The sequence below is a fragment of the Leiobunum rupestre genome, chromosome 9 (genome assembly GCF_980474605.1).
Source record: "Leiobunum rupestre chromosome 9, qqLeiRupe1.1.hap1, whole genome shotgun sequence".
Taxonomy (NCBI): domain Eukaryota; kingdom Metazoa; phylum Arthropoda; class Arachnida; order Opiliones; family Sclerosomatidae; genus Leiobunum; species Leiobunum rupestre.
In genome coordinates, this window is record NC_143392.1 from 47052216 (window position 1) to 47079730 (window position 27515).

A 27515-nucleotide genomic window follows, 5' to 3' on the forward strand; every position below is an offset into this window, starting at 1 on the left:
TGATTGATTTTTTTAAAATTTAAATTATTTATTCGAAGTATATTTAACAAATCGGGTGGGATATCTTGTTTTATATAGCAATCCCGGAATACTGCTCGGAAGATTGAAAATCCAAATTGCATCGTTCAATAATGATATCACGCGGTTTACGAGCTGACATTCTCAAAGACGGGATCCCGATAAAGCTATTCATGTTTTTCAATCTTTTCAAAGATGGCGCTGTTTCACTTTTAGGTGGAATAAAGAACTTTACAAAAATATATATTAATTAATTAAAAGTTCTTAATTTACATAGTGAAATTATCCATGAAGTTAAGATATAACTCGTCCAAAACCTCATGCTGGGCGTTACCTTATTAAGATGGGTTTCATTCGTACAAACCACGTATAACCTTAAGAAAACTAGCACAAAATAAAGTAAAATAGCGTTTACCTTTAATTTAAGTAGGTTTAAACTCGGTGAACTTTCAACTACGAAAGGAATTTTATCCTTTTGTTCAATGACAGATCTGACACTATCCATTTTCTTGTACGACACATCTGAAAACTTCGAGCGCATTTCATTGCAAATGTGCATGACAATCAGCATGGAAAATATCGAGTATGTGAAGCTAATAATCCTTCCAGAAATAAATTTGCTTTGAGAACCTATTATTGATTAGAACAATAACAACCAGAAACATGTTAATTTAATTGTTCAATAAGATTATGAAAATAAAGCAAACATGAACTTACCATAGAACTATCAAAGACCGAGATATTTCGAACGGTAATCAAAGACACGAGTTACACACAAAAACTAATTTTTGGTGGGAAAAACAACCCATAAATGACCAGCATTTTGGGAATTGTCTTTGTGATTTAAATCCCGTGTTAATTTATTTCACGAAACCAAGACCGGGGTACTTTTGACATATATTCATAATTAATGCACACTTCTAATTCCTTACTTACTATTTGCAAAGAGTGTCGTAAACGTATTCCAAATCTTTGGAAGGCAAATCTTCGAAATGACATATTTACTGCTAACTGGAAAACGATAGCGCACCCAATCCTCAAACGTTCTTATTCCAACGACGACCATGAAAATAAACGCTAGAGCTGTTGCTGCCTGAAATGTACAAATAAAAACGGCGCTAAGAAATTTTCACAATCACGCCTAATTATTCTACTTTTCACAGTGGCCAGTTATTCTAATTTCGGAAACTTTTTAGATCGAGAGAACCCAAAAGTTGAAGATAATATTGAGTCGAGGGAGCTGCTGGCAACCTTTCATGAAGGGCTTTCTACCAGTCTTCTACGATTTGTAACCAGGCACCTGATATAAGGCTTCTGATGTCACTAAATTCTTTGGGCTAAGTTGGTGGGTATTATCAAAAATGAGGTTACGTGATATTAACTAAGTAATACAATTATAAGCAAGTAGTATGCTACCGTATTCCTACAGCGGTGGGCGTGGCCACCACGTCCCTCTCGCACGTGTCGGGAGGGGAATGAAGCGGGTTATCGCGTTCCTTACCACCACGCGCTTGCCACGTGATCATCCATAACGAGCAGGTGTTTGTAATGAATTGCCAATTAAGTGTGAATTTTAATTAGATTTAATTCGGGTACGTGTTTAGGTAAACATTTGTAAATAAGCTATCAATCTAATTTTACATGTGTTATTAAAAGGGTAAATAATTAATTAGCTGTGCGTTCGTGTTTTTGGCCGCTATTTGATTACGGTTAAAAATCGCGGGAACAATTTGAGAAGCAGCGCAGGGATCAATGATCTGATGTTGAGTTTTTTAAACAAATTGTCTCTTATTTTCAACAAGCTGTCGCTTAATAAACTCTTAAGAAGAAAATATATTAAAATCGTTTTAAATAAGCTGTGTGTATGTGTGGCCGTAACCGCCATCTTTAATAAACGTTTGGAAGCGCGGGAAATTTCTTTTAGCATGTTGGTAATATTAAGTTTTTTGTTAAATACGTTAATAGATCAATGACTTACGTGATAAGGTGAAATTTTTAACAGTAGATACCCAGGTAGCAATTTCACGTGTTTATAGCATGTGTATTTCACGTGCTCAGTCAACGTGTGTCCACGGTTGATCATGTCCGCCTAAATCACGTGTTTAAACACAATTTTTTCATGTGATTTACCTGTGTGCTTAAGGTTGTACTAACACCACCGACGAACGTGCATAACAACAAATCTACACGTGTTCAAAATAAATCTTTACACACTTTAACACCACCCGAACACTTCTTATACACTTCCTCTTCTTTTCCTCAACACCCTACTTTCACTTCCTCAACACCATACTTACACTTCCTCAACACCATACTTACACTTCCTCAACACCATACTTACACTTCCTCAACACCATACTTACACTTCCTCAACACCATACTTACACTTCCTCAACACCATACTTACACTTCCTCAACACCATACTTACACTTCCTCAACACCATACTTACACTTCCTCAACACCATATTTACCCTTGTCTAATAGTTGCTGACAAATATTTTGCGGTGATTATTTGACAAGGAAAATAAACGATAAAATTAGGCCTTATTAATATTTTTCTACTGTTTAAGAAACAAGTTCAAACAACCAAATTCATAACGAAAAATCGTATAATAAAATAGTTATTGTAGTGGGATAACGGTACAATTATTGACTTATCAGTTTTCCTTTGATTAAATATTAGCCAAATAAACTTTACAGGCGATTTTGTCAAATGAAATTAAAAATTTTAACAAGATGATTAGTTTTCGCAATCCTCATTGTTCATGTTGTTTTCTACTTGTTGTTCAGCGTTTAAGGTTTTGTTTTGTTTTTTTACCTTTGCCTTTGCTCGAGCTTTAAATTCTATTGGTCGCTTGTTTCAACCATTCTTTATTGATCTCTTCAATATCCATTTCCTTGGCTTTTATGTAACAATTGTTTACTCGTACAGCACCTTTAAAATTTAAAACATTTTGGTCAAATATAATGATTTATTTAAGGTAAGCAAATATAAAACAAATTAAAGAAGTACTATTAGTAATTACTAAATCTTTGGTCAATAAAATCTAAAATGACATCACGCAAGAGATTTTCCAATTAAAAGTATTAATTCTGAAAATAACAAAAATATAACTGCTCTCCAGACTACACCACCATAACAGACTTTGCTACCATCAACAAACCTTTTCAAGGTTTTCATGCAAGAGATTTTCCCATTAAAAGTATTAAATACTGAAATTAACTCTTAATTTACATTTCTAATCGATAAAAACATAACTGCTCTCTAGACTATACCACGACAACTAACTTTTTACCATCAACAAACCTTTCTTAGGTTTTCATGCAAGAGTTTTTCCCATTAAAAGTATTAAAGGGGCTCCAAAGTTCGGTGGCCAAATGTGTGTAAAGTCAGTAAAGTGCGAAATTAACGGTTAACTCTGCCCGCCTCTGCCAAGGCCGATTAAGGGGTTGGGGGAAGGAAAAGCATGCTCAATTTTTTTTGGCCACCGAACTTTGAAGCCCCTTTAAATATTGAAATTAACTCTTAATTTCAATTTCTAATCATCAACAAAAATAAAACTGCTCTCTAGACTACACCACCATAACAGACTTTGCTACCATCAACAAACATTTTAGGTTTTCATGCAAGAGATTTTCCCATTAAAAGTATTAAATACTGAAATTAACTCTTAATTTCAATTTAAAAGCAACAAAAATATAACCACTCTCTAGACTACACCACCATAACAGACTTTGCTACCATCAACAAACATTTTAGGTTTTCATGCAAGAGATTTTCCCATTAAAAGTATTAAATACTGAAATTAACTCTTAATTTCAATTTAAAAGCAACAAAAATATAACCACTCTCTAGACTACACCACCATAACAGACTTTGCTACCATCAACAAACATTTTAGGTTTTCATGCAAGAGATTTTCCCATTAAAAGTATTAAATACTGAAATTAACTCTTAATTTCAATTTAAAAGCAACAAAAATATAACCGCTCTCTAGACTACACCACCATAACTGACTTTTTCGCCATCAACAAACCATGAAAAGCTTTTTAAATATACATAAGTAATAATAAAGTTGAACTTTTGCTTTAGTAATTAATCCAACCAATCAATGACTTATTTCAATGATTAAAAAGCATGAAAATGTACTTACCTTAGTGCAATGAAATATTCCCTTTATGTATTATTTAGCGAATGTTACCATGCGGTCGCACAGGAAATTACAAAGGCTTAATCGAAATACACACAAAATTAATTTAACCATAAGAATATAAAATAATTTACAGTTTAATAAAAATCCTCATGCCTACCTTTAGTGAATTCTTGCTTGAAGGATTTATCATAAAATACAACGATTTATACTATTAAATAAGCTATTAATTAAACTAATACAGCGACCGAATTTATCCTGATCTATCGCTTAGCAGAGAAAATTAAATTGGTACGGTGGTACGTACGACCGCCGCGCGGCGTCACTCTCGTCGATGGTGATAGACTCGTTGTTGTTAATTTTTAGAAGCAACATATGGTGTAATAGACCAAGGATTCTATATTTTTAGAAGGATAGGAAGTGATGGCGCCCACGCGCCGAGGTGAAAACGTGCGGCTGCGCAGTAGCTCCTTCCAAAAATTACTCAGCCAAGGTCAAATATCGCTACCGTGAAGGCGCCAAAGCTCACTTCGCCGTTGAACGATTTGGCCTTGGGGGTGAGTAAAAGCGGTAAAAGTGACGTCACTCTTTGGTTAAACTACACGCTCTTCCCGCCAGGCCGTTTATACAGGGGGACCTAGTCACTTCCTATCCTTCTAAAAGTATAGAATCCTTGAATAGACTAGTTAAGATACTCGTCCAATGATTGACAGGGCACGGGTTCGAGTCTTGGCATTGAAGTTCGAAAAATGTAATTTTCATTTTTGGTGTTAATTTGTTGGGGTAACAGTATTAAATGGTCAATAATTATTTATTTAAACGATTACATTGTTCTCTGTATTTTGTTATTTTATAAGAGTAATTTTTAATTTTAATTTCTTTAATCAAATTAATTTTATACTAATTTTCAAATATATAAATTTTATACGTGATTTGTACTAATTATGTTTAGTAATTTATTTGATATCTTTTTTTACAGCTTTCTTCTATTAGACTCTATACAAAAAGGCATAATTTGCCGGGAAATACCGGGTACCTCAGCAAGGGTACTATATTTACAAGATGGAGTGATACATTACAAAAGTTAAATTCCGTGGTATATCTTTCATTCACGCCTAGATCACGTGTAAATTTAATTAATTAATTTGATTTCTTGATGTAACCCAAATCAACACGTGTAGCACACGTGTCAATTTACACTAATTTCATTTCGTGTTCGGCAACCCAAAGGAACACGTGTGGAACACATGCGTATATTGTGTACACGTGTATTCCGTTACATTTGCCAAATATCCATGAAATTTACACGTCGCTTTGCTACCTGGGTAAGGGCCTAAAAAAACTAAATACTTAACACTGACATAAATATAACTAAATCCTCAATAACTCTTATTTAACAGCCTGAATGAAAAACAAAACTTTGTAAAATAAACATTAGGTTAAAAAATTACATTTCATAATATCTTCGCCTATGATAATTTACCATGTACATAGATAATTAAGTGTCTTATTAATTATATTTTGTGCAGTACACTAAGCAAACACACCCTCCTGTAGACCATTTTGGAAACGTGAAATACTATATGGCGTTGGTGTTTTATTTTAAACCAGAAAAACCCGTGACTACCACTTGTATTTGTGCATGAATTAAGTGTACGGTAACCGAAACCAACACATGTAGGCCACGAGTATTTGTGCACGAATTTCTTTACGTCGACGGTAACCGAAAACAACACCTGTAGGCCACGAGTATTTTTTGCACGAATTTCTTTACTTCGACGATAACCGAAACCAACACGTGTAGGCCACGAGTATTTGTGCACGAATTTCTTTACGTCGACGGTAACCGAAAACAACACCTGTAGGCCACGAGTATTTTTTTGCACGAATTTCTTTACGTCGACGATAACCGAAACCAACACGTGTAGGCCACGAGTATTTGTGCACGAATTTCTTTACGTAGATGGTAACCGAAAACCACACTTGTAGGCCACGAGTATTTGTGCACGAATTTCTTTACGTCGACGGTAACCGAAATCAACACGTTTAGGCCACGAGTATTTGTGCACGAATTTCTTTACGTAGACGGTAACCGAAAACAACACTTGTAAGCCACGAGCATTTGAGCACAAATTTCTTTACGTCGACGGTAACCGAAATCAACACGTGTAGGCCACGAGTATTTGTGCACGAATTTCTTTACGTCGACGATAACCGAAACCAACACGTGAAGGCCACGAGTATTTGTACACGAATTTTGTTACGTGGACGGTAACCGACACCAACACGTGTAAGCCACGAGTATTTGTGCACGAATGTTGTTACGCGGACGATAACCGAAACCTACGCGTGTAGACCACGATTATTTGTCCACGAATTTTGTTACGTGGACGATAACTGAAACCAACTCGTGTAGACCACGAGTATTTGTGCACGAATTTCGTTACATGTAAGGTAACCTACACCAACACGTGTAGGCCACGAGTATTTGTGCACGAACTTCATTTGGTGTACAAAACACCCCAGAAACACGTGTGGACCACGTGTAATATTTCTCCACACGACTGTTCCACTATAATAACCTAGTATCCACCAAATCTACACGTGCTGTTGGTACCTGGGTATTTACTTATATCGGTTAATTCAATAGGGATTCGGTGCTTAAACCTTTTATATCGTTTGAAAAGATTGAATTTACATTAGATTTAATTACCTGTCAATAATTTCAGTGGCCATGGAAAACATATTTGGGGGGGGGGGTGGCAAAGGGGACAAGAGGAGGCTATTGCCCTTGAAATGAAAGTCACCGTTTCCGAATTCCAACCAAATTTGTACTAAATAACCTGGTTTTTTCTCTAATATGCAAAAAAAAATCCAAATTTTAAATTTAAACATCGGTTTGAGAAACAATTCAGACACTTTTGGAAGATTAAATGTCAATTTTCTAATGTTATTTCGGTTATAGCTCGGAACTAATTCATCCTACGGACTTGCGGTTGATAGCATTCCATCCAGCACTTCGTGATACGTAAGACAGGTACATTGTGGTGGTCCTGAGAGCAATGTTTAGACAACGTTAGAGGTGTATATGCCAATTTAGTAACTTTTTGAAAAGAGCACCAATTATTTTCCGCACATATTTATCTATAACTCGGAAACGATTCATCCTACGGACTTGCGGTTGGTCTCATTTGATTGGTCTTTAAACAATACTTTTTGCATATTTTTGGGTTCTTAAGTTAAATAAAGTAAATTTTATTATAACAGTCTATTTATTAAACAATTTAGTGTACTGATTGATATAAAATAGCACTGGAAATCGAACATGTTTCAAATATTGGAGCTTGTAAATTGGAATTTCTTCGCAGAAGCCGTCGTCATGGAGGATGACAGTGGAAAACACCAGAAATCTGTCCAGGTTGAATGCTCAAATAGGCGAGTTTCTCCCACGGAAATTGAGAGTTTAAAAAGTTTAAAAAATTACTCGACAACCACTCTATACGTCGAAAAAACAATCTTATTGAATACAATTTCTACGCTTAAATATGAAATATAACAAATATTGATTTTTAATTCTAATGGACTTCAAGTATCAATTTCCTACTCGTACGATTTTAATCCCGCCAATACTTTAAGGACCTTCGCGGTGCGGGTAAAATGTGAAGGTGTTTCAGATTAATACTTGTGCAATGTTTTTATGATCCGTACATTTTCCGGCACTGATTTCTTGAATGATCGTTGTCAATAGGCTGGCATATAATTATTATGACAAGTTTTAACGATGACATATATATTATTATTATATGTGGGAGAAGAGGTGTAAGGGTTAAGTGGCAGCCATATTTGAACACGTACTCTAATGTTTATAAACATTAAAAACTATCAATAGTTTTAAGGGTGCTGGTTGCATTTATTACTTTTTACATTGCCATATTTCGTCACTATGGGTTTTTCACTGTAAAATAGAACTAAGGACTTAGTGGTAGTCATCTTTTCCCACACGTAACTGATTGCACCGAATAATTTAAGTCTTTTGTATTGCATTAATCATATTAACCTAATAAATAACAATTTTAATGTTGAAATACTTAACTGATATAACATTTCAAGCAAATTGTTTCCACGCGTATCCGAACGGATATTTTTAGTTTTAAGTTGTTAGTATAACGAATGTATTATTCTCGGTCTGATTTAATATTTTTGTCCCTGTAAAACAATTGCAACAAACTGCTACACCTTTTTTATGCCAGTTATTTTTAGATTTAACAAATATTTTAAATCATAGTATAATTTATCTCCCGTAATTGATGGTGTTTAATCGTTCGGGTGGTTCAGAAGATATATCATCCGTTTCAGTAGCCTTTTCGCACAACCTTTAGTCATAATAAGTTTTCCGTTTTTAATCTAATTTATTTATATAATTCTACATTTGATTGTCTTCATCAGTTTTTCCACTTATATGTTTTAGTAAATGTTTTGTTAACGAGATTTGACGTAAGTGCGTATTGTTACATGTCCAAGATTTATTATGATTGAATGTAACTTGCCCGGTGGCTCGTAAGGGATAATTACTTCCGAACCGCATTTTTTAACTTTGAAACACTTTTTACTACAACGGTTTCAAATATTCCCATTTGGGTATGAGAAAACCAACGTGGTATTTTTGACAAAAGTCTAGTATAATTGACTTTTAATATATGCTTCAAAACTTAGACTAAGTTGTAAATACTACATTCAAAGTGTAATTTGTTATTTAAAGGATAAATTTATTTATCCTGGTTCTCGATAAATCAATTACCGGTATTTCGTCAAATTTGACTCCTTCCTTCAATAAATAGTAATATAAACATTTGACACAGCCTTTGTAATGCGTGTAGTACAGACCAGCCCGTGTTTAATATCTCGCGTCTAAATAATCAATCAGGAAACCATCCTCAAACGATTTTATTCTTTGTAGTTGGTAACCCATTGACCCTAAATTCTAGGGGTCGTTTTTTTCGCGTAAGACGGGCATATCATCAGAAGTTTCATCTGGAAGAAATTGACAATTTGGGTACCGTTGTATATGAACTAGTAAGTTAAATCATCTTACTTCCAACCGTGAACGAGACCTTCGCAAGAAAAACAAATTGCATAATCTTTAAGCCCATTGTAAAAGATTCCGGCGTTTTCCAACTCGTTTAAATTTAAAATAATAGCGGAAACATTTAACTTAAAACTTTCTTTATTTTTGTTCTCAATATACACTTTTTACGTTATCAACGAACTGGTGAATATCAATCGTCTGGAAAATTTCGTGGAGTAAGATGGTTGCCAAATTGAACGAGAAAACAAACGTCAATAAAAATGTTGCTGTAGGTGTAAATAGCGTTTCCTAGCGGTAAAATGTTACTCGCGCCAAAGCTTAAGTTTTATTAACAGAGTTGGACAATATTATAGGGGTAACTTTAAACCGGTACCTAGTTAAAACAATAACCTAGTGGATAATTGTGAAAAAAATATCTAGTTAAAAATCTGAGCGTTATTAAAGGGAATTCTCCGAAGAAAGTCATTCGCTACAATCTTTCAACATGATAAATATTAGTTAAACTCTTATAAACTCTTTTTTTAATGAACCGTAATATAGCAAGGGAATCCTAAAACGCCTATATGTTTTATATTGAATAACATTTTATTTCCAAATAACAGAGAAATTCGCCTGTCAGGTAATTTTCAGTTCACATTGAAGACAGACCCTTCGTTTACCCAAGTGCAAAACCTTTCATGCCTCAAATCAACGGTGAAAAAATTAACTCTTGAACTGAACTTAAAGCACATTTACAAAATTTAATGTTTATGGAATAAAAATAAAAACTTGTTGTAATTATATAATACCGATCAATTATTACCAATGAATCGTAAATGTTAACGCTTATTAATACCATATGTAACATAATTACTCATAAGTATGCCACAAAAATAGTTTCTTTACTGAAACCTTGTTCAACGGATATTACGTAAATTACGTCACTTCCAACTCCGTGACGAAAAACGCGTAATCAACTTTATAACGGAAGTTTGTGTATTCCTCGCGCGTTTCTAGCTAGAACAATCTGGAGCTTAGCTCGTAACTCATCATCACGAGATTTGGTTTCCATGGTGACCTTTCATATATATGTTAATACCTATAGCCTTCAAAAGATAACAAATTAATATTAACCTCTAAACAAGTTAAAATAGCCCTCTGTATTTCTACGAAAATTCCATTTACTTTGTGGTAAACACGACTCTTTTTAAAAATTTTCTCGAAAACACCTGAGTAAAATAATTATTCAATGATGCCTGACGCAATAGAATACCAGCGATTCGATTGTCGACCTTGTCAAAAATGACAATTACACACAACGAAAAAGTTTAACCATTCAAGAAAAATTTATCTAAATTAAATATTAAAAGTTTTAGTAAAAGTATTAATAAAACAATCTTGTGCTATTGACGTATTTTTAATTTTATTTTGTGACGTGTGGGACAATTCAGTCCCCTCGTCCATTTGATAAAACAGATCGAGATACATGTAACGGCCAAGCCAACGGGGGGATACGTGGGGACCGGGGTGAGGACACCCGTGGCGGAAGTATTCCGACCACCCGTTAGGGGATTGGTGGTCTTCCTCGAACGGCCATCCACAAACTCCGCCTCCCAAACGCTTGGGATTACAGGAGAGCGCCACTACTGCCGGCCTATTGACGTATTCACTTAAATGATTAACGGATGTAAGTAATACATGAAAAATTCAATAAATTACGGGTGGTGGATTATAATATAGTGCCAGCATTTACATTTTGAAAGGAAATTTTCCATTATTTAATGATTGTAGATTGTTTTTTTTACCCAAATAAAACTTGTTATAATAATCATATATTCATAAAAATATCACGAAAACTATTCAGAAAATGGAAACGAAAAAAATTACGTTTCCGTTTATATTTAAAGTTTTGACCCACACTTCGAACCGTAAATTTTTCTGCAATCGAAATTTTACCTCAGTGCGATCTTAGAGTCAGACTTAAAACTTGGGAATCTTATACCACAGCGCCATCCCAGAATCAGACTTGAATCTAGGGAATCTTATACCGCAGCGCCCTCTCAGAGTCCGACTTGAATATTCTGAAATATTCTGGAGGCTGATCTGTCAGATATATTAAAACGATAACCTAAATCAACAAATGTTAGATTCAACCTTAATTTCATTAGGATTAAGAGAATTTGCTGATATTTTGATAAAGCTGATCTCCAAATTACATTAAGACTAGTTTCAACTGCTGAGTACAAAATTTTAAACATTGGAAATTTAGATAAACCGGTATAAAATGTAATTTTTTTTATCATTTTCCATGTCACTTTCATCCAATGTTAAGGATGACACTTGCTTTCTGAGGTCGTACTTTTCTGAGTTAGCTAGTAACAATTCTTTTTAAAGGTTGTCAATATAAGAATATGTAATATCCGTTTGTGTAAACTGAGAAGTTTTACTTGGCTCATTCACTTCTACCACATTCTGATTTGCGATAGTTGAAGTATTGGATGAAACAGCTTCTTCCATGACTGCGTTTTCAAGATTTAAATCGTCCTCTTTAGATTTATCCAAAAATTTACTACGCTTGCTTTTTCGATTTGAGCGGCTTAAGCTTGCCTCATAAATTAACGCCTTGAACTTCCTTGATTCGTATCCCAAGTTAATGCACGGTGTCCAATCAGGACTTTTCAAATCATCATATTCAGCGGATTTCCCTAAAGCAAAGCAAACATAATCAAAAAAAGTTTACCTACTTGCCTTAATAAAAATTAAAACACATACCTGAAATAAAATGATTGGAACAAACTTTAGAGAATTTACATTTTTCCTCTGTGAAATCAGCTCTTTTCAGAGCCAATAGCCAAGCCTGCCTTCTTCGTACTATTATCTCTTTTAATTTATCTGAATACCTACTATTTGCATTAACAGAAGGAAACCGATAAAAAGAAACGTTACATTTTCCCCATTTATTACCGCAGCCTACAACCGCACAAAAATTTACCATTTTTATTAATTAATAGCACGTAAACGAATTGGAAACTGCATTAAAAAGAAGCTCACGCTAAACCAGCAGGTCCTTCAAAGTCGTCTGCTAGACCCTATATACCATATAGTGACGTCAGTTGTCGCTTCCCTATATAATTATGATAATGACACCAGAGGCATTTGACAATATATTGAGAAGAATACGTCCAATCATTTCCAAAAAAACTACTCGATGGAGAACCCCCATTTTTTCACAGGACTGATTAGCAATTACTTGAAGGTGAACATTTTTGATTAGTTAGTTTGCATATCCAAAAAACTAATTGAAATTTTATTTTCGATTTTTATCAGTTTAAGCTATGCTTTCCAGGTTGGCCGCTAACAATTTCAGTGATAGTGAAATCCACTTGCAAAATAATGTCGACCTGTTGTTGATATCAACGTATAAATATTTCAAATTAATTATATAGGCTATCTGGGAAAACTTTAAAGACGACTATATGCGTATGCCTAAAACTCCTGATGACTGGCGGGAAATTGCAAGTGTGTTTGAGAATAATGGCAGCTACCTAATTGTGTCGGCAGTATGGATGGGAAGCACGTCGCATTGGAATGTCCTAAAACACAGGATCTTTAAACTATAATTATAAAGGTAGGCCAACATTGAGCAAAAGTCTTTAAGCTGTTTCTGATGCAGCGTATAAAGTAATCGCTATTGAATTTGGCCATTTATGATCGGAAACTGATGGCGGCTTTTTAAGTAAATGTGCATTTGTCCAAAGTGTTATAACCAACTCAATGAACCTTTCACCACCATCTACTTTACCTAAAGCGAACATACTATTTCCATATTATTTCCTTGGGGATGAAGATTTCCCTTTAAGATCTAATTTAATGCGACGGTACTCAAGAAGATCGATCTTTAATCATTCAGAACGAATTTACAACTATCGTTTAAGCAGGGTGCGCAGAGTGGTAGAAAACGCATTTTGAATTATGTCTACACGATTTCGTATTTTTAGGCGCTCACTTAATAACAGTGAGACAGCGATATCTCATATGGTGTCTGCGGCTCTCATTTGGCATTATTATCTACTCATTGAAGCACCGAATATCTATTGCCCCTTGGGATATGCAGACAGAGAAGATGCTAACAATGAATAATTGAAGGACAGTCGCGTCATGAGAATTTGGCAATGCCACACATTAAAGAAAGATTTGGCTCAAACATGTATAGCCAAAACGCCAAAATTTTGAGAGACACGCTAGCTAAATATTAAGTTGATGAAGGTTCTGTGAGATGGTAAAATTATATTTTGTTCAAAGGTTTACAAATTTAATGATTCACTATCTATGTTATTTCTATAAAAAATACAACAATTTATTGAAGTAAATATGTTTACAAATAATTAACCTTGACATTCTTTATAAAGCATTAATAATTCAATTTCTTTCATCGAATTAAACCTATCTCTAGCATCTAATTTTATAATATTTCTTAACTAAGATTATTTTTATAAATGGGGGTATAAAACTAAAAACTTATTTCTTAAATATATTGAGTTTTTTTTTCATAATCTTAAGTAGTGACTTTCAAAATAACTATTATTTACACTTCAGGTTGGAAAATGTCTTCTTCGGAGAATCCCTGGTACATTTTTACTTCTAATAAATCAATAGGCAACGAAACTTCAGTAGAAGTTACATTAAGTATGTCAATGGGATTATCATTTCTGACAGTACTGCAACAGATAAAATGATTTTAAAACTAATAACTATAACCAAAACCAGTAGCGTAGTCAAAGGGTGGTCAGACCAGATAATATAACTGAGGGGTCGAGAAAAAGGGTAAAACTACTACTAAAGGCGGAATTGACACGGAAACCCACACCTCTTGGCAACGCCACTGATAAAAACAAAAATAATCTTACTCTTCTGCCTGGGCTTCGCAACTTCCCAGGATGCCTTCCAACACATCATACAACACTCATTTGGCCTTAGCTACATCTTTCGTTGCATAACCACTGACTGTTGACTCTTTTATTTTTTTGTCTCTTTTATATCTGTCTCTTTGGGTAACCCATTTTTTCTCAGATTCAAAAGCTGTAAATTGAGTTTCAAAATATCTACTAGACAAGTAAAACATGGCCGAGGCTTGTATAATTTCACATATACTGACCTCCCATATTAAACATAGATGCAATAGCTTACCAAATCGTCTTTTTAAACACCGAATCTTTTTAATTAGCGTAATTTTTTGTTTCAAGAAAAGCTTCCTTGCGGTTGAACTTTATCTTTTTTTCAGCAGCCATCTTTGTTGAAAAATTTCACGGTATGACGTCAGACTACAAGGCTGATTCCCTATTGGCTCAGTACGACCGTAACTTATTTTACGGTGGAAAAAGTTACACTTTTCAGTTCCCTTTTCCGTGGTGATTACGCCGTATTTTTACGAAATTTTTTAACGTTTGCGTTTCAGTTTCCTATTACGTGGAAAATTTACGTATGTGGGTTCTAGACTTAAGCCCTTACACCTCTTCAACCACATATAATAATAATACCAGCCTATTGACAACGATAAATAAAAAATCACTGCGGAAAAATGTACGGACCATAAAAACATTACATTAGTATTTATCTGATACGCACACTTTACCCGCGCCGCGAATGTCACTAAAGTATTGGCCAATAGAAAATTGAGCCTAAAGGTCCATTAGAGGTAAAAATCAATATTTGTTATATTTCATATTCTAGCATAGAAATTGTATTAAAGACGATAGTGTTTTCGACGTATGGAATGGTTGTCAGAAATTTTTTGAACTTTTTAAACTATTAATTACCAAAAGAGAAAGTCGCCTATCATATCATTCTTCACGGGCAGATTTCGGTTATTTTCTAACATCATCCTTCGTGACCACGGCTTCTGCGAAGAAATTTCAATTTACCAGCTCGAATATTTGAAACATGTTCGATTTCCAGTGCGGTTTTTGATAACAGTAAGTACACTAAATTATTTTTAATAAATAGACTGTTACGATAAAGTTCATTTTATTTAAATAAGGAACCATAAAAACGACATAAATGTTTTATAGGGGCACTTTGTTTTAAACCGCCTACAAATACCTCCAGGTCATCGCTTAAAACAATAACCGCGAACGTAAATAGCTAGGGAAAACAGATGGCGTTAGTCACGTGACGCGGATTCGAACACAATCTTTTAATACTCATTAATAAGCGAACCATATAGACACAACTTGTTATAAAAGGTACAATTTAAAACCGTTATTTTGAACCCACCGTTCATTGAACTTTTTCACAATACTCCATGAAACGATTTTAATTTCCTAACGGTTATTGAAATTGACCAAAAGTGTTGGTTACAAAGATGGCCACTGATATACTTGACAGGTTATTAAATCTTATTTAAATTCTCCCTTTTCAAACCATTTGATGTCTGGGACGTATCCAAACATTTTATCCAGTCAGCATTACGTATGCACTGCTAAATAATTATTATCCATTTTCAAATCACATGTGAAATTATATTTACACCTCATTCACACATCTTTACGTAAACACGTACCCTAATTAACCCTCATTAATTATTCACACTGGATTGATAGGTCAGTAAAACACCTGCTCGTGAAACACGGATGAACACGTGGAACGCGCACCTTTGGTGGAGGATACGTTATTCCCCGTTTAATTCCCCCTCCCGACACGCGTGGGTGGGACGCTGTGGCCACGCCTACCGTGTAGGAATACGGTGCTTAACTAATTAACGCACTTCCTCCATGAATTTTTGCATTGTAAATTATGAGGTAAAATTCCAAAACTAAATCACAGGCTTATAATGTATCTTGTATCGCGACGACCTGAAATATAGTTCGACTTTATGTTGTAAATCTCATTTTGCACATGGACACGCGTGACGCTTCCTAGAGCACATGACTTTAAAAATGTACGAAATTATTTTTTCAAGCGAACTCGCTTTACCGAATCGCACAAACTCTTAGAAACCTTGACCATTTTCCAAAAGATTGAACATCAGCATTAATTGCCTTAAATAGGGGAGGTTTGCGTCTACCTTATGTTTCTTGGATGGGATACGTTTCTCTTATTAATTACCTGGTTTTTGAAATGAATTAAATGGCACAAATCTAGTTCTCAACATAATGTACTCAGATCAAAAGGGCTGTTTTAAATATCTAAAATAATAATTGGGACATGCTCTTGATATTTCAATTTATTTAAAAAGCAATGTGGTGGCTAAAAGAGGACGCGCTAAGCCAAGATCGGCTTCAAGGGATTCAACGAAGATGTTTATTTATTAGGCTCGCTGTTACTACCAATAAACTAGTTATTTTTTTATTCCACATGAGCTTGTTGATTGTTTCCCCAAGTAAAATATTATACACCTTTCTTTCGACTGTTTATCCTTCCCAGGAAAATTCTCGAAATTCTTAGATTTTTATTAACTCTTTCGAATATTTAGTGAGGTGAAAATCAACTTCATAAGTTTCCAAGTTAGCCTTAAGTTTTCAGAAATTATCCCTTCGGTTGCTTAGAATTACGAAATATTCCCGGTAAATGTTTACAATTTAGTTTACTTAAATATTTAAAGGAAAAGTTTGGTTCCAAGTTTTCTAGCGCTAAACCTATAATTTACACTCTAAAGAAGAAAATACAATTGAAGATTTTTTTAACGAACCTTAAAAATTAGTTTTAAATTAAATTAAATTCATTAACGCAAAATCTGGGTGCCGCCATTACCGATTTCAAAAAAATATCTATCAGTCACCGAAGACACCACGCACGAAACTATAGACCCTTCTCTCTCTTGTTCTATCCGAATAGAGATAAAAGCACGCTTACCGTTGTACATGCTGTTACAAAAGTTTTCGACAAAGGGAATTTTTCCATATTACTTAAATATTCTCGAAACTTGTCAGCGATAGAAAAATGAAACCGTAAGCAATTTTTAATATATTTTTATATCCTTTCACGTGGTGTTGTCGGTTTTTTCAAAGCGACAATAGTTTTGGCGTTAACGCCAGAGGTCGTTTTTGACAACGTTTTTAATAATGGAGTTACGCCCTTGAAACCAGAATTTTCGAATTCAGGGTGGTCAATTCATATTTAGAAAGTGTCACACTACGACCAACGGGTGAGGAGCTATAGTCGGTTGCAATTTTGGTTTTGATTTGGGAAAAACTAAAAGACGTCAAATATCACTTGTGGCATTCCCCCGATAATAAAAAGCGTTTCAACAACATTTAATATTGTATTGTAAAAGAAACGAGAATGGAAGCAATGAAAGTAGAAAATAGGTGATGAAAACTGTAATCACTGGTGTAGCCAAACTTTTCCGCCTTTTAACCCCTTAACCGATTCTGCCAAATTCGTTTTTACCACGAGTAACATAATCTCGATTAGTATGACACTTGCCATTGTTTCAATGTTAAAAATTTTAGTCACTGTGTCTATCAAAATATTGAAAAAAAAAACGCCATTCACTCGAGGAAAGGATGCTAAACCAGTAATTAAAGTTTTTTACACCTGTTTACTTCCATTCTCGTCTCTTTTCCTATACAATATTAAATGTTGTTGAAACGCTCTGCATTATCATTGGAATGCGACAAGTGATATTTGATGTCTTTTAGTTTTTCCCAAATGGAATCGAAAATTGTAACCGGCTATAGCTCCTCAACCGTTGATGGTTGAGCAATGACAGTGACACTTTCTAAATAAGAATCGACCACCCTGAATCCGAAAATGCCGGTTTCAGGGGCGTAACTCCATTATTTGAAAAGTTGTCAAAAATGACATCTGGCGTTTCCGCTTATGGTTTCATTTTTCTATCGTTTACACATTTGGAGAAATTTTAAGATAGATGCCAAAACTCCCTTTGTCGAAGACTTTTGTAACAGACTGTACATGCTGTATTTTCAACGTAATTTCCTCTTTGTGGTCACATGACTTACAGACTCCTCAATCGTTGGCGGGAGATTGTTTTAGACTGGCCAATAAAAATACTAGATTATAAATCGTCTGCTGTTTTTCCTAAACCTAGGATTAACAGTCTCTCTCTAATAGCTCCTATAAGTGGTTCTCAAAGCACGCTTTCATTGGCACGTAAACTTATAATCAATATCATTAGTTACACACTGAGCTGGTTCATCTCCATCAGATTTATTTTCGTACTCAATAATCTTCTCTATTTGTTTGCAACAGATGAACCTTCTCCTAACATCCTTCCAACTTAAATATCGCTTAGGCCAACCCATTCAGGGACACATTTCCCACTAGTGCAGTTTTTTATTTCCTCTAAATTGATTTGAATTTGGGCATTACCAACTATCTCATTTCTTTGTTGATTTTCTATTTCCCTGAGTCCTTCTTCTGTATATTCCAGTTCCACTTCATGGAGATTTACACGATGCATTTCAGATTTATGAAATATAATTTCAAAAAATTAGAGAGATACTGTTTGACCTAGGCTTAAGAAACACAGCAGACGATTTATAATCTAGTATTTTATTGGTCAGTCTAAAACAATCTCCCTCCAACGATTGAGGAGTATGTGAGTCATGTGACCACAAAGAGAGAATCACTGTGAAAATACAGCATGTACAGTCTGTTACAAAAGTCTTCGACAAATTGAGTTTTTGCATTTATCTTAAAATTTCTCGAAATGTGTAAACGATAGAAAAATGAAACAATAAGCGGAATCGCCAGATGTACAACAGTAAGCGTGCTTTTATCTGTATTCGGATAGAACAAGAGAGTAGGCTCTATAGTTTCGTGCGTGGTGTCTTCGGTGACTGATCGAGAATTTTTTTTGAAATCGGTAATGGCGGCAACCAGATTTCAGCGTTAATGAATTTGATTTAATTTATAACTAATTATTAAGGTACGTTAAAATTTTTTCTTCACTTGTATTTTCTTCTTAAGAGTGTAAACTATAGTTTAAGCGCTAGAAAACTTGGAACCAAACTTTTCCTTTAACGAATTTAGGAAAATGTTTTCCTGTAGTTGTTAAAAGACTGAGAAAAATTTTAATATTAATAAATTCCTGAGTTTTGAAAAACAAAATGAAGGAAAAATTATTTATGAACAATTAAACTCTACTTGAGAATTACGAGTGTTCTTTTGCAGTTTCGTGGTAATTCTATCTTGCACAAGCAAATGCTTGGAACTTAAAGGCTAGGAAAAATTGTATATCAAACAGGAATTCCATTAATTAATTATTTAAAACCTTGTTTTTTTAATACCAATGCCAATTTTATAAATTTATTTTATATTCATTGTCCGTTGAATGTAAATGTTTTACATGTTTTTCAGAAAACATATTTGATCTGAATATTATATTATTCTTAAAATAATATGATAATTAATCACTAGACTTTCTCTGACGACCCTATTTTGAAATAAGTTCATTTGCGACCACTTTCTTTTAAGATTTTATTTGTCATGTCATTCAACCCGATAGCTTTGCTCATTTCGATATTAAAGGCATTCATATCCGGATGCTTTACGATTAGGGCTAAATTGCCATTTCGATTACACAGATCGAAATAATCGAAATCAATTGAAATTTATTAGAAAATTATTTATATTAAGACACGGATTAAGAATACCTCCACGTTGATATTTAGAGTTTGAATTATTTAGATTGTTAACGTTAAAGTATTCATTTATTTAATCCGCGCGTATGTATCATATTTTACGTCTGTAAACATTCGTGTTAGAAATTTGAAATCCACTCTTTCGGACCATAGAAGTAGGAGTGTCTACCCTCATCAGGGTTTTTCAATGTACTGGTAGAAAAGGGGTCGGCACCGGAAGTCCCCGCTTCCTCCCCCCTGTGTGTCACTTCCGGCAGGTGGCTCGGGGGTTTCAACATTTTCCTCCCCCTCGAGGTCCTTGACCCCCGCCGAGTGGCGCGTGTACTGCGCGCTGATTTGGCTGGCGCGGGGACCACGTGGTAACTACGCGGTGCGTGTACTAAGCGTTCATTGGCTGGCGCCAAATTATTCAAAATGGCGCTGATTGGTTGGTGTTTTGGCGCGAAAAGGGGTCAGTGCTCCTTTAAAGGAATTCCCAGGCTCGCTTTACTCGGGCTTTGTTAACGGTGTGACAGGTTTTGATTGATTACGAGCAGGTGTTGAGCGGCGTAGAAATAACTTAGCGGCGCAAATACCTTTAGCGACAATACCGAGAGAATAGCAAACACCTATTAATTATGTCATATTTCTCGAATTATTACGTCAAATTGAGGTCGCGCATTCGCCGGAAAAATGGCCGGGTTAGTGAACAATTCTTTCGCAGAGACTCGGGGAATGTGTGACCTTGTAGCTATATAATAAAAACATTTTTTGGCGGGAATTAAACATGTGTTTAGTTTAGGTAATGTAAACGCATAGACTCTGAATTATAAAAGGTTTATTAACATGAATATGAAATTTTGGCGGATAAATCGGCATATTTGATAGGGGTTAATCAACAAGGTTTAAAAAGGAAATATTAATCAGTTTTATAAGCAATGTTTTATTAACCGTTAGGAAATGCGATAAAAATGACAAAGGCTTAACATTATTATATGAACTCTTAGTAATTTGGAAAATTCACGTGATTTGAACGCCATCTTTAATGTTGCATATTCAAACGGGTTCTGTAGGGTGGCCATCTTTGTTATTTTTAGGAAATTTACCATATTTACGTTGAGGTTATCTCACGTGATCATCAGATTAACGGTTATGGAAAGGGGTCTTCCATAAAGATTACATTATAGCATTTGTCAATCATGCATTTTTTAGGTCGCTATCAAGTTTCAATATTTTGTTCGCGTATTGAATATACATAAAAGTATTAAGAACTTTCTAATTTATATTGAATACATTGCCACTATACGAAATATTTACATAAATCAAACAAGGTCGGTTCGCGCTCATGAAATTTAAATAAACGTTAATAATGCAGTAAAAAGCTAAGCCTAACAAATTTAAGAAATACTTTGTCGTCAAAACTACTGTTACACTTTTTGTTATAATCTCCCGCGTATTGACTTAATAATAATGATATTTTATAGCGTCATATGAAATAACGGACGAAAATAACTTACTTACGAGTTTAAGGTGAATCCTACGAAGCAAGAATTACATTGGTAGAATAACAAAGAAAACATTTACTAATAAAAAAAGTATTTATAAACTGAAAATGTTTTTGAAATATATTACGTCATTTAAACAATGATCAATCAAATCCCTTACGTCAAATGGACAATAACCTATAAATTGTACCATAAAGTCTTTTTCCACTTGGTGATCCTGAGAAATACGAAATGGAAAGGGGTCTTCCATAAAGATTACATTATAACATTTGTCAATCATGCATTTTTTAGGTCGCTATCAAGTTTCAATATTTTGTTCGCGTATTGAATATACATAATAGTATTAAGAACTTTCTAATTTATATTGAATACATTGCCACTATACGAAATATTTACATAAATTAAACAAGGTCGGTTCAGGCTCATGAAATTTAAATAAACGTAATAAGTAATTACATTGGTATAATAAAATTGATAATAAAACTTTTTTACAAAACTTTATTTTTAATATAAAACTCAAAAATGAATAATACATTGTTATAAAATAATTTTCAACTCTGAACCTGAAATTAAATATGTTTGTCGAATTGTTATCATTTTTTAGCGTACCACGTCTCCAAAGAAATGTCCGTACTTTGGGCTCCATTAGAAATGTAAATGCCCGGCTCTTTGTTAAATACGGTGACTACCAATCAAGTGGGCGATTGTAACGTAACAGATACTAAAAAGATATAAGTTTGAAAAATATAAGTTTTAAAAAAAAATACAAGATTAAAATGGTTTAACGTACCTTTTTTAAATGCCATGAATAATCCACTTTTTGTTATTGAGTCAATTAAAATTAAGTTAACTTGCAGGAATGTTTTAATAGCGCGAACGTAATAGGGTAACCTCGGTGAACGTCTATCTCTCGATTTTCGGGAATCCTCGGAGTTAGCGCTCCTCTGATTACCGCGAACTATCTCTCTCCGCGTTTATCTCCATTTTTAATAGGTTTTGAATGATTACGAGCAGGTGTTGAGCGGAGAATCCCCTGTTGCTATGGTGACCTCGGCGCGACGTTTATTTGAGTAACAACAAACTTAGCAAATACCCCTAAATTGTGTCAATGTTAAATTCGTTAACCTCGCAGTTTGAAACAAATTGTCCCTATATTAAGATTCAGCTTGGTATACAATTTGCAGCTCTGGCCTTATAAATGTGTCACTGTATACAATGTCTTTACATCGTGTACATTTTCTTCAAAAATATTAGTTTACGTATACCCGTTTAGGTAAATATAATGCATTTATAAGTTCGCGTATTCTAATTAAATTGAATACATTGCCACTATACGAAATATTTACATAAATTAATTAATACTGCGGTATCTTAGGTATAATTAACAACGTCTGAATTTTCCCCGCTAAAAGATATGTCCATAAAGATTGATTAAAAAAAAGTTTAAAACGCTGGTATCTATGGATTCGGGTTACCAAAACAAGTGGCCCCTATATGAACTTTTAACCGGTTATTCGTGTTAAACGTGTACTTTGCTTAACATTAACGACAACATATAAAAAACATCAGTCGAACATGTCTGCGATTCTTATAATTTTGCGTTAGTTTATGAATAATATCGTGTATATAAATTATTGTATTAAGAACTATACTTGTATTGAGCTTTTTTAAACATACAGGACATAAGCCGAATTTTCTTAAACCATAGTATAACAAAAGTTGTTAGTCCTGCTGAACTAGCTCTATAGTCTGTATGAAAAGTTTGGCCCGTTTTGGGCCGAATTTATAGAACGCTCTATTGGATTAATTAAATTAAATTTATAAACGGACAAAATTCGTTTAAAGTGCTCAGTTAAACATATCCCCCATTAGCAAATGGTTTATTACCTGCGACCCTGAAATCTAAGTCCAGGGTGTTGACCCTGTATTTATAATATTGTAAATCATCTATTGATATAAAAACTGAAAAAAAACCTTTAGATTATTAAGATAGTTTTGTCAAAGCTAAAGAGATGCTATTCCAAATCTATAACTCTTATCGTAATACGCAGTTATATGTTAATTATGATCGTTCTTATAATGTGAGCGTATAATGTTATAATTGGTATTGCAAGAGCTATTTGACCGATAAAGAAAAGTTGTAATCTATGATTGTTAAAACAAAAACATGTAAATTTAGCATTTTTATTTGTAAAAAATAATTGTGAAGTTCTACAAATATAAACATTAGCAAATACTTTTAATTAAATTAACAAAACATATTTTCGTTTCCAAGAAAATTAAATTTTTGCCTGTTAAGCACAATTCTTTCACTAATTTTACCAATAATATCACACTTAATACCGATAACATTTCCATTTATAAAGTGATTTTTGTTATTTTGCATATCACTCCAGGACATGTCCCATAAAACATCGTTCAATAATACTTGGCTCCATTTATTAGCGCTTCCTTGGCTGGACGAGTAGCTACCTTCTACTTGTAAATCGTTCTTGTCCAAAAAAACGCACGTCGTGTTTTGTGCGAGACTGAAAACGTAGTCCGGAAGTGATTTCAAAGCGACTAGCATGGTAAGGCGTTCTTCATCGGGATTGACGATGAGGCCGAATTGTAAACGTTGCGGCCATCTCTTGATGCGCGTGCTGTTAACGACTGTACTGACTGCTCTGAACGCCCCGTTTTGTAATATAATTATTATTTTTGGCAAGAATAATACACAAAGGAATTACGTGTTATAATATAATTTTTAACTCGGAACCTAGAAATAAAAAATGCTATTAGAATTGTAATTATTTTTTCGGAACCTTGTTTTACCTCCTTCTACAACGATAGTGATTCCCGGAGCTGTAATAAAAAATAAAAATTAAAAATGGGAAACATGATAGTTTGATTTTATATTTACCATTTCGGAGATCAAGCGCTCTTGGTTTGTTCGCTGGAGGTTCCGGGTTTGTCGGTGGTGTGGCTGTTGTAGACGGGTCGTCCTCTTCCTCTGGGTACAATTCTAGGGGATTACCCTCTATACTTTTAACATAGGCAGCCACTTGCCTTGCCTTTTCATAGGCGCACACATTTCTGTTAAAAAAGAAATACTATATAATTTCCTCAAACAAAGATGGTGATCATTGATTCATACCGCGTATGGTCGTAGTTAAAATGATGGTGAAAGGCACCCGGCTGTAGTTCTAAATCTGGGAAATTGGGGCACTCAAACCGCGTGGCGACTATTATTCGATCTAGGTCGATAAAGTTTCCCAGGTACTCTTTCGTTTGCCTTTCTTTGACAATAACGTATTCGGCCAGTCGCGTTATATTTAAGACATGGCGCTCGACGGCCTCGATATCGTATTGTCCCTGAGCCCTGGGAAGCTTATTGACACAGTAGGCGATCGAGTCTATTTGGCGGTTTGTATCCCCCGAATAATTATTAGCAGCCGGGGTACGAAAAACAATTAGGTCTTCGTGACCATCTGAACTTTTGTAGCCAATCTGTAAGATTTATATTGAACTTAAAATATCAAACTTTAAATATAAAACTTTAAAAAATACCTCTTTTACCAAGAACCGTTTTGAAGAAGAATATTTATTTTTCGGCCAAATTATGGCGAAATGAATGTGTATAGCTACAAACGATTCCCTAGAAACAAAAACAACTAAGTATTTGTAACAATAAAAAACACCTAGAAACTTACATTTTTTATACTCCGGGAAGATTCACTAGTGTCGAGATTTCTAGATTCAGGTGACCGTAGGATATATATATATAGTAAAATGATAACAATTTGACAAACATATTTAATTTCAGGTTCCGAGTTGAAAATTATTTTATAACATTGTATTATTCATTTTTGAGTTTTATATTAAAAATAAAGTAGTGTAAAAAAGTTTTATTGTCAATTTTATTCAAATAAGAAACACATTGACGGTATAAGTTGGTTTTTTTAGATGTAAACTAGATTAATTGTTAAAGAACTAAAACCCAAAAATTAACATATTACCATCACAGAATGTAAAACGTAGCAGACAGTTAAAAATGTATTATAAATCAAACAAATGTTTCGTGTAATGAAATTGATTTCTTACTATTTTGTATGATCGCTTAAATGTATCGGCAGCGTTTTTTAAATTTAAATTAATTAACTTTTGTATTTAAATATGTTAAGTTATATTTTAATAGTTATATTTATAATATGGATGAATACAGGACGACTATAAATCGCTGTTTCAAAAACATTTTAAGTTTAAAAATAATTTTTTTATTAGTAAATGTTTTGTTTGTTATTAAACCAATGTAATTTTTTTTAAATAGAGCTAATACCCTAGGCACCACCTAATTACTCATTACGTTTATTTAAATTTCATGAACGCGAACCGACCTTGTTTAATTTATGCCAAATTACTAAGAGTTCATATAATAATGTTAAGCCTTTGTAATTTTTATCGCATTTCCTAATGGTTTATAAAACACAGCTTATAAAACTGATTAATATTTTAAGACCTTGTTGATTAACCCCTATCAAATATGCCGATTTATCCGCCAAAATTGCATATTCATGTTAATAAACCTTTTATAATTCAGAGTCTATGCGTTTACATTACCTAAACTAAACACATGTTTAATTCCCGCCAAAAATGTTTTTATTATATAGCTACAAGGGCACACATTCCCCGAGTCTCTGCGAAAGAATTGTTCACTAACCCGGCCATTTTTCCGGCGAATGCGCGACCTCAATTTGACGTAATAATTCGAGAAATATGACATAATTAATAGGTGTTTGCTATTCTCTCGGTATTGTCGCTAAAGGTATTTGCGCCGCTAAGTTATTTCTACGCCGCTCAACACCTGCTCGTAATCAATCAAAACCTGTCACACCGTTAACAAAGCCCGAGTAAAGCGAGCCTGGGAATTCCTTTAAAGGAGCACTGACCCCTTTTCGCGCCAAAACACCAACCAATCAGCGCCATTTTGAATAATTTCGCGCCAATCAATTAGCGCGCAGTACACACGCCACTCGGCGGGGGTCAATGACCTCGAGGGGGAGGAAAATGTCGACCCTCCGCGCCACCTGCCGGAAGTGACACACAGGGAGGAAGGAAGTGGGGACTTCCGGTGCCGACCTCCTTTCTACCTGTACATTGAAAAACCCTGATGATGGTAGACACTCCTACTCATAGATAGAATTTTTGGGTTCGTCAGGACACTTGTCTTGAAAATTATATTAGAGGTGTTTTTACTAACTCTTAAAATTAAACGTAAGAACAATTTTCGCATCAGTCGATGACTAAGAACCTTCACTTCATAGATAAATAGTATCTACTGTTTATATAACTAAAAATTAAACTAGAACAGTTATGGAAAATTTGGAAATACTCTAGAAAAGCTATGAATATTTAGTATTCCTCAAAGAAATATGTCGAAACAGGGTGTTTTAATTTTATCGGCTCAGGTTTAAATATAAAAATCTTTATTAGAAATAATTTTAGTCTGAGCCGAAGCCTTGTTTCCGGCACTTACCTGAAGGAAGTTAAAGGTGGAGGAAGACCGTTGGACTTCGTTGAGAAGTGCTTGATGTAGGAGCGGGGTATGGATAGTTGGTGATGGTCCATAACCCAAGAGACAGGAAATTTTAAGGTGAAAAACAAGGCCTATTTCGCCGGAACCGGAATCCATACCTCTATTTGCCATGCTTATAGCGGCAGCTTTTCGTATCGATGTGGCGGACGGTTATTTAGACGTCACTTTGTTAACTTAGCAACAATTACATGAGACGTAATCGTGCTCGAAGATGATTTTTTCTTTCGTAGGCGGGGCCAAAGCCGTCAGATTGATCATAGCATACGCGATACAGCAGTATAAACATTCCAAGTAGAGTTATGCATTACAGCCCAGAATCAAATATAATTTAATGGTTCAAAGGGTTCTCTAAAACCTCTCATGAAGAAAAAATAAATGTTTCCCAATCATAGAAATTTCCGATATTTCAGAAATTTAGAAAATTCAGCTAGAACAAAACACGAAAATTCAACCTTCCCTTGCTAATAGTTTTCTGAAAAATCCGGTGCCGATTAAAATGTAAAATGCTGGATAGAGGACAAGCAAGAAGTAGATTATTTAACTACCTTAAAATCGATTTTGAGCACTTCCATTGAAGAGACGATTGTTCTTTCCGGTGCTGCAGACATCATTATTG

The 27515-nt window shown here is 34.4% G+C and overlaps 1 long non-coding RNA gene across 1 annotated transcript; it reads right to left on the reverse strand.

Moving 5' to 3' along the window:
• Positions 1-24022: 24022 nt before the first annotated feature.
• LOC149928556 (uncharacterized) lies at positions 24023-24280 on the reverse strand. Its single transcript, XR_016474164.1, has 3 exons — positions 24227-24280; positions 24139-24168; positions 24023-24082 (listed from the first exon to the last, which is right to left on the reverse strand). It is a non-coding gene; the product is annotated as an uncharacterized LOC149928556 (long non-coding RNA).
• Positions 24281-27515: the final 3235 nt, after the last annotated feature.